The sequence below is a fragment of the Stegostoma tigrinum genome, chromosome 26, assembly GCF_030684315.1.
Source record: "Stegostoma tigrinum isolate sSteTig4 chromosome 26, sSteTig4.hap1, whole genome shotgun sequence".
Classification (NCBI taxonomy): Eukaryota; Metazoa; Chordata; class Chondrichthyes; order Orectolobiformes; family Stegostomatidae; genus Stegostoma; species Stegostoma tigrinum.
The window spans coordinates 50930927-50944153 of NC_081379.1; the positions used below are offsets into that span (position 1 = coordinate 50930927).

The 13227-nt window shown below is 42.2% G+C and overlaps 1 long non-coding RNA gene across 1 annotated transcript in view; it reads right to left on the reverse strand.

The window, feature by feature from the left end:
- Positions 1-2690: 2690 nt before the first annotated feature.
- LOC125464050 (uncharacterized) overlaps positions 2691-13227 on the reverse strand; it is a 46780-nt gene continuing 36243 nt past the window's right edge. The window contains exon 2 of the long non-coding RNA XR_007249960.2: positions 2691-4846. This is a non-coding gene — a long non-coding RNA (uncharacterized LOC125464050). The remainder of the gene's footprint in view (positions 4847-13227) is intronic.

Genomic DNA, 13227 nt, shown 5'->3' on the forward strand with positions numbered 1-13227 from the left:
CGACCATTTCTCCCGCATTTCCAGCAACTCATCCCTCACACCCCGTCCCCACAATAACCACCAAAAGAGAATCCCCCAAGACCTCACTTACCACCCCACCAACCTCCGGATACAACGCATCATCCTTCGACACTTCCGCCATCTACAATCCGGCCCCACCACCAATAACATTTTTCCATCCCCACTCTTGTTTGCCTTCCGGAGAGACCACTCTCTCCAGGACTCCCTTGTCCGCTCCAGACTCCCATCCAACCCCACCACACCCGGCACCTTCCCCTCAACCGCAGGAAGTCCAACACTTGTCCCCACACCTCCTCCCTCACCCACATCCCAGGCCCCAAGATGATTTTTCACATCAAGCAGATGTTCACCTGCACATCTGTCAATGTGGTATACTGCATCCGCTGAACCCGTTGTGGCTTCCTCTACATTGGAGAAACCAAGTGGAGGCTTTGGCACCACTTTGCAGAACACCTACGCTCGGTTCGCAACAAACAACTGCACCTTCCAGTCACGAACCATTTCAACTCCCCCTTGCATTCCTTAGACGACATGTAGTGTCCTGCAGTGCCACAACGATGCCACCCGAAGGTTGCAGGAACAGTAACTCATATTCCGCTTGGGAACCCTGCAGCCCAATGGTATCAATGTGGATTTCACAAGCTTATATATCTCCCCACCGACCTACTGCATCCCAAAAACAGCCCAGCTCGTCCCCGCCTGTCTAACCAGTTCTTCGTCTCACCTATTCCCTCATCCCGCCTCAAGCCGCACCTCCATTCCCTACCTACTAACCTCATCCTGCTCCCTTGACCTGTCCGTCCTCCCCGTACTGACCTATTCCCTCCCTACCTCCCCACCTGTACTCACCTCTACAGGCTCCATCCCCGCCTCTTTAACTTGTCTGTCTCCTCTCCACCTATCTTCTCCTCTATCCACCTTCGATCCGCCTCCCCCTCTCTCCCTATTTATTTCAGAACCCTCTCCCCATCCCCCTTTTCTGATGAAGAGACTAGGCCCGAAACGTCAGCTTTTGTGCTCCTAAGATACTGCTTGGCCTGTGTGTTCATCCAGCTCCACACTTTGTTGACTGGTGACCATGTGGGTATTGCTGATCCAAATGAAGTTGTAGGTAGAGCTCAATGAGGTATTTGCACCACTGAGAGGAGGTTTCCGGGATTATGAAAAAGGCTATCTTAAGTGCATATGAACTAGTAATAGAAGCCTACAGACAACGTATTAGGAATCTAAGAAGGCAACCTGTTCACATGTCATTGAGTTTGAAAGGATGAAACAAAGAAATTTTGATAGGTGGATGGGGTAGTGAAAATAGATCAAATATATGATGCTCTTAGCGAGACAATTATTTTGGAGGAATTCAAAAACTCACTTTCTGAAGTAATGAGAGCTCATGTGTAAGAGCAGAGAGTTAAGACTGTGTTGGTTAGCTGCAGAAATGGCAGATGACTATGAGTGGTTCACAAATCAAAGTTTGGCTTCCAACATCAATTTCAATCTGAGTGATAGAAATTAGGGAAAAGAGAAATCCTCAAGTGGTAAGGAAAAAGAGAGTTCATTGAAGATGCAAAGGCAGTTTACCACAGCTTAAGAGGGAAACCCATGAGGGGGAAAGGGAAGTTAAAAAGGTCAGGTGTTTTCCCTGCCATAAAGTAGACTTCATCAAGTTGCTTTGTCAGTGGCTTAGAAAAAGCACCGGTAAGGTAGATAGGAAGGAAAATAGGATAAGTTTTGATAAAGTGGTAAAGAAAAGCACAGTGGAAGCTAAAAATCTCAAGACAGTGTACAATCTGATCAGGGTTTTGTTGAGAAGAAAGTGCCAGATTTCTTTAAAGAGTTTACTTGCATGGGTAAGGTTTACTCAGGTGTGCCAGGAGGCACAGGCAAAGAAAATAAAATTTTAAGATACTCAGGAGAAAGCCAATCTTTAATGATGAAAGATGAGGAGATATGTATTTCAGAAGGAATATTGCCAGAAAAGGTGGGATTTACGGTGAGAAGATTATATATCTTCCAATTATATATCCTCAAATATGTAAAGTGAGGTTGGAGTGTCCAGCAAAATGTGAGTGAATTGGTGATAGGAGTAATAGAGAAATTCCCGGTTCCAGGCACACAGTTTATCCTTGGTAGTGATAAAGCTGGATCACAGGTGGGAGTGACACCTACTGTGGTTGACAAGCCTGTGGAAAATCAGGCAACTGAGGTGTTACAGGAATTGTATCCTGGTGTTTTTCCTGACTGTGTGGTAACAAGGTCACAAAGCCACAGGTGGAAACAGGAGAAGAAATCAAGGAGTAAAGATAAGGAAATTGAAGCTCAATTATCAAAAACTATGTTTGATCAAATGGTTGACAAAAACAATAACAGGTGGAGGAAAATTGAATATTTTTAGTCAGAAAAAAATTGTTGAATTCCAGTGGAAAAATGGAAAGCTAAAGCCATTGTACCAAATTTCATATACAGAAGAAGGATGAGTGTATCCCAGAACGTTACTGTCTTAAAAATGACATCTTGATGAAAAAATGGAGACCATCACATATTCAGATGGATGGGAAATGGGCAGAAGTTCGTCAAGTTGTATTACTGGTAGGTAGAGAAAGGAGGTATTGATTGTAACACATGAATTACCAGTAGGAGGTCATTTGGGAGTAAGAAAACTCAAGCCAAACTACAAGAACATCTTTATTGGCCTGGACTGCATAAGGATGTGGTTGAATCTTGTCAAACAAGTCATGTGTCTGGTAATTGGAAAATCACAGGCAGTGATAATACTAGCACCCTTAACACCCATTCCTGCATTTGGGGAACCTTTTACAAGAGTCTTAATTGATTGCAAAGGATCCATACCTAAAACAAACTCTGGAAATCAGTATTAGGTGACAATAATGAACACATCTACTACGTTTCAAGAGGCCATTCCAGCACAGCTAAAAGGATTGCAGAAGAGTTACTCAAATATGTTACAGGACATAGACTACTCACAGGGATACAAATTGGATCAAGGGTCAAATATTACATCAAACTTATTCAAGGAAGTTACTGACAACTTAGGAATAAAACAATTTAAATCCACTATATACCATCCTGAATTGCAAGGATCATTAGAACAGTGGCATCAAACTTTAAAGGCCATGTTGACAGTTTAGGTCAAGACTATCTAGAGGCGGGGATGAAAGAATTCCATTTGTTCATTTACAATTAGGAATGCACCTAATGAATCAACTAAATTCAGTCCATTTGAATTGGTTTTTCAGCATGAGGTAAGAGGACCACTGAAACCAATTAAGGAGAAATTGATGAGTCAGGGTTCAAAGACTACATATTTGGATAATGTGTTGAATTTTAGGGAAAGGTTAGATAGAGCAGGTGAAATCACTATAGAGCATTTGAAAATAACACAATATGTGATGAAACAGAAAGCAGGCAAGAAATCAAAAATTCACAACTTTGCTAGCGGAGATAAATTGTTACTGTTATTCCTTGTGGTAGGTGAAAATTTAAAAACAAGGTTTAGTGGGCCTTATCAATTTGAAAAGAAATTGAGTAAGGTGAACTATTTAGTAAGAATGCCAGAGAGAAAACAAATCTCACAGACTGTGTCATATGAAAATGCTTAAAAGGTATTTTGATAGAGAAGGGGAAAAAAAGGGAGAATGTGTTACTGGATACAACATGGAGTTAAGAACCAAGTTTAGACAATCCTGATTGGACATTCCTCAAATTAAATTTGGCAATGAGAAAGTTCTCAAAAATTGGGATAAATTATTGAGTTACCTTCAAGATGAAAATCAAAATGATCTGCAAGAGTTATTATAAACACATGAGGAGATATGTGGGAATAAGCTGGGAAGTACTAATCTAATTACACAGGATGTAGAGACAGGAAATGCTGTTCTAATTAAGCAACATCCTTATGGACTTAACCCTCTAAAGTCAAATCTCAGAAATAGATTGAATGCAAGCTCAAAGACAATAATAATTAAAGTGATTTGCTGTGAATGAAGCTCACCCATAATAATGATGCCAAAACCAGATGGTACCCAACGATTATGTATGGGCTATCACAAAGTCAGTGCTGTTACAAATCTGATTCATATAGTATTTCACATTTGGAAGAATGCATTGAGAAGGTGGGATAAGAAACTTATATTTCTCAGTTAGGCTTACTCAGAGGGTACTAGCAGATACCTTTGTCCGAAAGAATGAAGGAATTGTTTACTTTCATGACACCAAATGGACTGTACCAGTTTAAAGTCATCCTATTTGGTTTGAAAAATGTACCAGCCACATTCAAAGACTAACCAATGAAGTCATTTTGGAATTACCCAATTGTAGGCAATATGGGTGTCAGTGCTGTCATCTTACAATAAGATGATGAGAAAACACAAAGAACTATTGGATGTTTTTTCCAAAAAATTGAATAATCATCAACAGAAATATTCTGCAGTTGAAAAGGAAACCTTGAGGTTGGTGTTTGCGTTGCAAACTTTCAACATTTATATTACCAGTTTTGTGTCTGAGATAATTGTACATCCTGATCATAAATTCTTAACGTTTTTGAACAAATTTAAGGACAAAAATCCCATGTTGTTTGGATAGACCTTATTACTGCAGCCATTCAATTTTAATATTATTCACATGGCAGGATTCAGTCTGGTCCATTACATGCTACTTCTTGTGAATATTCTGTTCCATTCTCCCAGTTCCTCCATTTTGGTTGTATCAATTCCAGTGATGTGTGCAGGGCAGCCAAGATGAGGAGCCTGATGTCCACTCCACTGCCAGTCTTCAGTCTCTCAGCCCAATTATGAGACATCTTATCCTCCTGCAATGAAACAATGGGAGGGATTGAGTCTGATGGAGATGGATGGAAGAGCAGTTTGTGATGATGCAAAGGCTGGAGAGATGATGTAGTGTCTACATGCAGTGAGTAGGAAGTGCAGAGAGCGGGAAGCACTTAGTGATCTGAGGGAATCAGGTGGAAGAGAGCAGTTGAATAGACACGCTACATTCAACGGTGAGCATTCTGAACAATAAGCCTTAGTATGTGTACTGGCAGAATTAGAGTCAGTGGTGGCCATGTGAGTGCAAGGGAGCAGAGAGAATATGCTGGTGCCTGGAATGCAATTTGGAGTGCAGAAGATCACTCATCTTCTCCCTGTGATACTGAGCTTTCCTTTTAACCCAAGAAACTGCACCACCTAGGGCATTGCCTCTGTCCAGACTGGATGTGTCTGGTGACCTGACTTCCTTTGGTGGTCTGGAGGATACAGCTACTGCCATCCTCTCTACCACTCCATCCAACAGCAATTCCGGCTTTCTGTCAGCAAACTTAAGAGTAACTTTCCCTTCTGGACAACTTCCGAGGAGATAACAGATTGGGAGCACAGTATGAGGGGCAGTTCCTGGCTTGCAGTGGAGTAGGGATAAAAATAGTGCCAGCAACATAAATACCGAAAAGTCCCAGCCACAGCAAACACTTCTGCTTCTCCTAGCACAGAATTCCAAATTTAATGAGCTGAAGAGCAGAAAAGCAAGTGGGAAAAGTTGACATGGGCTGTGGAAAATCAGCTGTCATGAGTCTCCCTGAAAAATACATTTTGTCAAGGACTTTGAAAACTTCAAACCTGGGTAAGCATGTAGCATTTGCAGTGAGATTATTCTTTGTTGATCAATAAATAATTGATATGAGTATTTTTTAAATTGTGAGAAGTTGGAACAATTATGATCCAAAGAGATTTCAGGAGTGATAGACTGGATCACTAAACTATCGTGGTCAGGTGCACAAAAATAATTAAATATTTGCATGGAATATTAACTGGCCTCTCTGTACCAGCCATTAAATCCTTCCCCCATATCAGCCGTTAAATCACTAGTTCCCCTTCCTCATCCTCATACCAACTGTTAAATCAATGGTTCAACACCACTACCCCTCAATACCCCTGTACCAGCTGTTAAATAACTGGCTCTCCTACCATCCCCAGTACCACCTGTTTTTCTTTAAATGATAGATTTATTATACTCCCTTATCCCAGTATGCTGCTAAGGAATTCAGCACTCTCCCAGGATTGACAAGGATCCAATGATGGGGATAAATGACTGTTTGTTGTACTGTGAAGCTTGCTGGAAATACAAACACAGGGGAGAATTAGATTTGGGTTCAAGTCTGAACAGGTTGATTAAAAAATATTTTACATGTGGAGGAGAAAATAGATTGTGATTATATTGCAGGACAGATTGCTCCTTGTCAAAATCCACATTCAACCCTATCCTTATATTCATTTGTTCCTTTCTCCCTATCTCCCTATCTGCCCCCTTGGGTCACAGTTCATGCATTCCAACCAAACTTTGAATGAAGAAGTTTCTCCTGTATTACTTATTTGATTGATTTTAGCTGCTTTATATTTTCTTCTTCTAAATTACAACTCCCTACGGGGTAAACATCTTCACTACATTTGCCCATACTTGGATAAGCATATGGACGTACATGGAATAGTGTAGGTTAGATGGGCTTCAGATCGGTATCAGAGATAATGGGAACTGCAGATGCTGGATAATCCAAATCAACAAAATGTGAGGCTGGATGAACACAGCAGGCCAAGCAGCATCTCAGATCGGTTTGACAGGTTGGCACAACATCGAGGGCCGAAGGGCCTGTACTGTGCTGTAATGTTCTATGTTCTATGTTCTACTTTTTATAATTAGACTTGCCCCCACAAACATACCCCAAACAGATTATTGGGAATACTTATTTCTACATCAGGATTATGTGAAAAACGGAAGATATGGAACCTTTCGGATATTTTCTGGACTGTAAAGGATTTTTACACGTGCCTTATTGGAAATGAAGTCAACAGTTCATTCCGTGCTATGGTTTATACACCATTTATAGAAAATCAAGTGACTTTAGAGAGAAGGAAAGCTCTAATAGAGATAGGTCACAGTTGTGACAATACTGCGGTGCCACTGGAGGAGAGGAGTAGATAAAGTGAAATGTGGTTAAACAGAAATCATGGCAAATGGGACTACGTTAGTTTGGGAAACTTGGTTGGCTTGGATAAATTGGGCCGAAGCGTCTGTTACCATGCTGTATGACTCTACAACTCTATGACAGTGCGGCAGAAACTTGGGCAAGAATTGGGAAGAGTATTGGTCTGAATGCTAATGGTTTCACTGTGATTAACTCTCAGTTCGTTTTCAGCCATTGGGGAATTCTTAACAAGGCAACAGCATTGCTTTTATTCAGTTCGAAGGCTTTTATTTCCTAATGCAATGCTTTCCTTTGTCAAAAGAAATTAGGAGATTTCAGGGAGGCCATTGTATAAAACTGTCAGTCAGAGAGAATGAAACAGGATAACAACAATTGCCTCTCAGCTGATTCTTTCTTCACCTCATAATAGCGATCAACTCCAGCTTCAATATTCAGTTCCCGCTGCACAGATCACATCTTAAAACTCAGTCTTTTACAAAGGACTGGCCCTTATCGATTGTGTAGAGCTTCAAATATTTGCAAAGCCGTTATAGAGGATTAATAACATTTAATCTGCTTTTGCCTTCAGTTTATGATAGGGGTTTGTGAGCAGGAAATCCAAACATAATTGAGGCAGTGCTGGGTTTGGGTGGGGGTGGTGAGGTGGTTGATTTTTTAGGCATAGGAGTGGGGGGAAGATTATTGAATGCACCAGGAGCAGAGAGGCAGAGACAGAGACACAGAAACAAAGTCCTCAAACTGCGCCAGCGGACACAGCATAATCATAACAGAGACCAGACTGGGGTCAGTAACAGGGATAATTTTAAGTGTAGTGCACCCAGAGTTATTACAACTCAAAACAAAAAAATCCCACCGTTGCCCACATGTACACAACCCGCCCACAGTTCAGCGTGAGGGCGAGGTACTATTGCCTCACAGTGCAACGGATCTGGGTTCAATTCCACCCTCTGCCAACTATGTGGAGTTTGCACATTCTCCCTGTGCCTGCATCTATTTCCTCGCACAGTCCAGATGGATTGGTCATGCTCAATCACTCAATCACAATGTTGAGGGATGTACGGCTTAGTTGGATTAGCCATAGGAAGTGTGGGGTTATAGAAATAGGGTGGGGGTGGGGGGGTGCTTTTTGGATGGCCGTGATGGGCCAAATGGTCTGCTTTTACAGTGTTAGGATTCTACGATACTGTGTGTCCTGGTCCGACTCTGACCCCTGTCCTTTCACCATGTTCTTACATGTTCTGTGCAGTTACCTATGTCTGGGGGCCATCTTCTGATAGGTAATAGCAAGAGTTGATTTGGCTGACTGAATGAGGGTGTGCCTGATGAAATAACTCCACAGAGGTTGGTATCCCATCTGCAAGTCACCCTTTATTTACACTGATCCAGCTTTCTCAAAGCCAGCTCTCAGAGTGTCAGGATGTTTGAGGATCCTGTTTTTACCTCACAGATAGTAAGAGCCGCAGATGCTGGAGTCGGAGATAACACGGTGTGGAGCTGGAGGAACATAGCAGGCCAGGCAGCCTCAGAGGAACAGGAAAGTTGACATTTTGGGTCAGGACCCTTCTTCGTCAGCTTTCCTGCACCTCTGATGCTGCTTGGCTTCTTGTTTTTATCTGTCAGCCACGACTCCCTGACTGGATCAGATTAACACCCCAGTGAGGAAACTCATACTCTATGATATCCTACCTGCCTGGCCTCATTGGCTGTCACTACATCCTTCCCTGTCTGAGTTCAAAGACATAGGCCAGTTCTTTTTCAGAACAGTTCTGAGGAACGACCAGCGGACCTGAAACATTAGCTCTGTTTCTCCTTCACAGATGCTGCCAGGCCTGCTGAGCTTTTCCAGCAACTTTGTTTTTGTTCCTGATTTACAGCATCTGCAGTTCTTTCAAAGAACAAAGAAAATTACTGCACAGGAACAGGCCATTTGGCCCTCCAAGCCTGCGCCAATTGAGATCGTCTGTCTAAACCTGTCACCTATTTTCCAAGGATCTATATCTCTCTGCTCCCTGCCCAGTCATGTATCTGTCTAGAAACATCTTAAAAGATGCTCTCATGCCCATCACTACCACCTCCACTGACAACGCATTCCAGGCACCACCAGCCGATGCGTAAAGAAATTTCCACGCATATCTCCCTTAAACTTTTCCCCTCTCACATTGAAATTGTGACCCCTATTAATTGAGTCCCCGACTCTGGGAAAAAGCTTCTTGCTCTCCACCCTGTCTACCCCTCTCAAGATTTTGTAGACCTCAATCAGGACCCCCTCAACTTCGTCCTTCTAATGTAAATAATCCTAAGCTACTCAACCTCTCTTCATAGCTAGCACCCTCCATACCAGGCAGCATCCTGGTGAACCTCCGCTGCACCCTCTCCAAAACATTCATATCCTTTTGGTAATGTGGCGACCAGAACTGTACGCAGTGTTCCAAATGTGGTCGAAGCAAAGTCCTATACAACTGACACATGACTTGCCAACTCTTGTACTCAGTACCCAGTCCGATGAATGAAAGCATGCCGTTTGCGTTCTTGACCACTCTATCGAACTGCGTTGCCACCTTCAGGGTACAATGGACCTGAACACCCAGATCTCTCTGTGCATCAATTTTCCCCAGGGCTTTTCCATTCACCGTATAGTTTGCTCTTGAACTGGATCTTCCAAAATGCATCACCTCACATTTGCCGGGTTTGAACTCCCTCTGCCATTTCTCCGACCAACTCTCCAATCTATCTATATTTGGCTGCATTCTCCGACAGTCCCCTTCACTATCTGTTACTCCACCAATCTTAGTGTCATCTGCAAACTTGCTCATCAAACCCATCTATACCTTCCTCCAGATCATTTCTGTATATCACAAACAATAGTGGTCCCAACACAGATCCCCGTGGAACATCACTGATCATAGTTCTCCATTTTGAGAAACTCCCTTCCACTACAACTCTCTATCTCCCGTTGCCCAGCCAGTTCTCTATCCAGTTCTCTATTTCAGCTTTTATATGATACATATAACTTGCCAATTGTACATAGAGCAGCTTGGAAGAAATCCATTCTCTGCTACAGGTAGCAATGGCATCAAGCCGGAGACATCCACCAAACAAATCTAAATTTTGAGGTCTTTTCAATGCTCAACAGAGAAGGAGAACCCATGAAGTCTGCAGCCTTTCTGACTGTTCAAAGGAACTGGGCACATTTTACTTTCATCCCATTGGCATGTTTATGGCTTTCATATGATCCATATACTTTTTCAGGACCATCGCATGCACCTGAACTCTGTACGTTACGGGACCTGACCTCACATTGACCATGTTTATTACCAATGCAGGGCCATTTCTGTGGTTCCAAAGCCAGACTTTGTCACCTAAAGTAAACTGTCTCTCACACTTGGCAGAGTTTTGTCTCCAATATTGGTGACGCTGATGCTGTTTCATCTTCCTCATTAGGTCCAGGATGATCAGATTTAACCATTTTAGAGTCTCCTCGCCATTAGCAACACTGCTAGAACTGTCGCTGTAGTTGCATGAGGGGAGTAGGAACTGGGAGAGTTTGGTATCTAGTGAAACTATAAGTTGTTTCTTTAAGCCTGTTTTCAAACCTTGGATTGCTCTTCCTGCAGAAGCCATTGAATGATGGATTCTTTGGAGCTGTCCTTATATTGTCAAGTGCCATGTGACTTTAGGAAATGCTCAAATTCCCTGCTGGTAAACAATGGCCCATTATTTCTGACCAACATTTCCAGGAGTCCATGCTGCAAAAGATGCAAGCAGTTTTTCTATTGACGTCCTTGTGTTTGACAAATGAACTCTATGTATGTCCAGGAACAAAAACAGAAGTTGTTGTTTTTATTCGATATGTAACTGAGTCCAGCGTTTAGCTGGACTTTCCCACGAATGTGGGGGAGCTGCTAGCAGTAATTGTTGTCCTTATTGTCACTCCGGACACTGCCCCACCAAAGTGGCTATGTCTTCATCCAATCCTTGTCACCAGATATAATTTCTCACCAACGTCTTCATTTTGGAAACCTGGATGACCATCATGGAGTTCATTGAGTGGAGCACAGATTGGTCCAACTCTGGGAGAGTTAACCCATTAAGGTAGGGAAGCCAAGCATGCAGGAGATTGAGCCCTTGTGGGGATTGAGAGACCAGTATGGCTAAGCACTTTAGAAGGGCTGCAATGTTGAACTTGTAAGTTTATTTCTTTATTTTTCTACTATACAAGGACTGTATTTTTGAACTTTTAACTTTTATTTCTTTTTTTCTACTTTATACCTATGATTTCGTACCTAGCTACTTTTGTACCGAGATGGCATCTGTAACAGTGACTTTGTACCCTTTTCACTGTACTCGTGTATACCTGTACTTGAGGCAACGTGACAACAAATTCTAATTCTAATTCTAATTCAACATTGACTGCCTTCAGCACCAATGAGTAGTGTCACTAGTGTATATTATCTTGAAGATGCACTTCAACAACTTTGTCAAGGCATCTTCCAAACCCCCTACCATTATCACCTCAAAGGCACAAGGACAGTAAAGCTACAAATCCGCCTCCAAATTATTCACCATCCTGACATCATGGCAGGAGTTCTCCAGGCCCAACCATTTTCAACTGCTTGATCAATGACCTCCTCTCCACCATAAAGTCAGAGTTGGAATGTTTGCTGATCATTGCACAATGTTCATCATTTGTGGCTCCTCAGAAATTTATTAGCCCATGTTCAAATTCCACAAGACTTGGATAACATTTAGGCTTGGGCTGATAAGTGGCAAGTAAAAATTCGGCCACACAAATGCCAAGCAGTGACCATCCAGCAAGATGGAATGCAACTATCTCCCATTGATATTCGACAGCATTACTCATGCTAAATCCCCGACTCTCTTTACTCTGGGAGTTAGCATTAACCAAAACCTGATCTGGACTAGCCATTTGTTTTGAGTTGTTAGACATGTTCAAAGACCATTTAGCTAGGTTGTGGTGGCATACAACAAAATGGACAGTATTCCTATTGTGAAGATAGTGTTTTGTCTCCACAAGGATTGTCTCCACTCTTACTGATACTGTCACGGACAGATGTATCTGTGGCAAACAAATTGGTGAGAATGCAGACAAGGATGTTTTTCTTGCTTTTAGTTCGCTCATCACCTGCTGCAGACCTAATCTAACAGCTATTCTTTAGGACATGACCAGCTCATTCAATAGTAGCGCTGAGTCACTCTTAATGACGGACATTGGAATCCCCACCAATATTACATTCTGTGTCTTTGCTACTCTCAGTGCTTCATCCAAGTTGTGCTCGACAGGGAGGAATACAAATTCATCAGACAGGGACAGGGTGGTAATCAGCAGAAGGTTTCCTTGATGATTTTTGACCTGACATCATCCTTCATTTACAGATGCAGAGTCCTTCACAGTATTCCAGCTTCCTCAGACCCAGGTCTCTGAATGGACAGAAGCTCTAATACTCCTAATTCTATTTGTGAGCCAAGGCTCCCTGATTGGAGCAGATCAACAGCCCCAATAACGGAAGTCATATTCTATCAGGTCCACCTAGTTGATCTTGTTACAATCACTACATCCCTCCCATTTTGAGTCTGAGGACATAGGCATTCTTTTACTTGCAGCTCCTCCTTGGCTGATTTAACACTGGGTCAAGATCTTCCTTAATCCGTAAAGATTCCCCAATATAGGTTCTCAATGTAGCCAAGGTCTTGTGCAAACTTAAAATTTGGACTCGATAGAAATCAGAAACTTCAATCTCGGACATACCAATTGACTCTCCAGAATTCACAGCTTCTGGAGAGAAAGTTCCGGATTTCCACAACCCTTTCTGTGAAAATAAAAGCCTTTAGTTCTCTGCTAATTGCTCCAGCTGTCATATTAATTTTGCTTCTTGCTTGGTTCCAGCACCAGAAGGAATAGTTTTCCATATATCCCCCAGCATATATTGTCAACAAGTCATTGGGAGCAAATTGACAGATACAAAAAGCAATTAAAAAGCTCAATGGAATTCTAACAACAGGAGCTGAAAAATGGAAGAGAGGCTTCAGGTGCATAGAAACGTACAAATTAAGAACAAGTAATAGGCCATTTGGCTGCTTGAATCCACTCTACCATTCAATAAGATCTGGCTGATCTATTTGTGTTTCAAATTCTATATTCCCATCTACCCCTGACAACCTTAATTCCCTGTCTGAAAATAAATTATCCGCCTCCG